This window comes from Colobus angolensis, unplaced genomic scaffold, assembly GCF_000951035.1.
Source record: "Colobus angolensis palliatus isolate OR3802 unplaced genomic scaffold, Cang.pa_1.0 Scaffold4, whole genome shotgun sequence".
NCBI lineage: Eukaryota > Metazoa > Chordata > Mammalia > Primates > Cercopithecidae > Colobus > Colobus angolensis.
The window spans coordinates 4,222,010-4,223,535 of NW_012117376.1; positions in this window are offsets into that span (position 1 = coordinate 4,222,010).

The window sequence follows — 1,526 nt, forward strand, 5'->3', positions numbered from 1 at the left end:
GAAGCTTCAAGGTTCTCTCAGGGACAGTGAGTAATGGGCACTGTTGGATCACAGTGGGGAGCAGGAGGGACTCGACTTTGAGGTCAGATTTCTAAGGACCCTGTCCAGAGAAAGGGTGTGAGCTGCAAATGATACAGTCTGGAGATCACTCCGGCTGCTCTGGGGAACAAGGATGAAGGGGGGATCTTCAAGGCAAGGGAGATCATGTAGGAGGCTGGGCAGAGTTTAAGGAGAAAGGTGACAGGGGATGAAGTGGGCGATTGCCATGGGGATGAGAGGAAGAAGTAGATGGAAAGGAGTAAGCCGGTTGGCAGTGGGGCCAGGAGCCTTGCACTAGATGGCTGTGGCCTGTCCCCAGAGAAGGCAGGTGCAGGGGAGATGTGGGTTTGGCCCTGAGGTCTGATAAGTTGAGATGACTGGGAGCCGGGGACTGAGTGTAGCCTTGAAGCCTGGGTGAGTTTGTGAGGCCATATGTGGACACACATGTGCCCAAGTACCAGTCATGGAAGTCTGGCTGCCAGAAAGAGAATTCCAGGCCCACTTTGTTCTGAGGGCATTTCCAGAGTGGGTGGAGTGTGGACAGCAGATCTTGAGTGAGGAAGCATGTGCTGTGTGGAGAGGAGCTGGCACTGGGAGTCAGACAGACCTAGGACTTCCCATCTCTGAGCCTCAGTTTCCACATCTCTAAAATGGGAATGCTGTACTTGTCTCCAGAGTTGTTTTGCCTGCAGAGAGGTGAGGAGTCGTCCCAGGTCACACGTGTGATGGGGGCGCAGCACCTAGATTGTCCTATCAGTGTCCATTCCACCTTTCTGGTTGGATCCTAGAAATGGACTGGGGAGGACTGGCCCTGCTTCCATTCAGATTCTTGGGAAGTTCTGAATTGGAGGCTGACTGTTCCCATGCAGCCTGGATGGGCTGGGATTCCTGGCTCTTTTTGTTTGTTTGTTTTGAGACGGAGTCTCGCTCTGTTACCCAGGCTGGAGTGCAGTGGTGCGATCTCAGCTCACTGCAATCTCTACCTCCCAGGTTCACGCCATTCTCCTGCCTCAGCCTCCTGAGTAGCTGGGACTACAGGTGCCTGCCACCGCGTCCAGCTAATTTTTTGTATTTTTAGTAGAGATGGGGTTTCACTGTGGTCTGGATCTCCTGACCTCATGATCCACCCGCCTTGGCCTCCCAAAGTGCTAGGATTATAGGCATGAGCCACCGCGCCCAGCCCTCCTGTCTCTTGAAGGGGAAGAGGTCACATGTGGGGGTGGCAGAGGGTTAGTGCCTCGTGGGGAGAGCCAGGTGGCAAATGCTGGCCCAGCTCATGGATGGGGTTACGGAGACTCAGAGGGGAACTCACCTGAGGTCACACGGCAGCCAGCAGCAGAATCAAAACAGAGGCCAGGATCCCAGGCCCAGGTCCCCTTCCTCACAAAGACTGCCCTCCCTCAAAGGACATGGAGCAGAGGGAACCTTGTCACTTGAGGTTCTGTGATTTCTTTCTTTTCTTTCCTTCCCTTCCTTCCCTTCTTTCC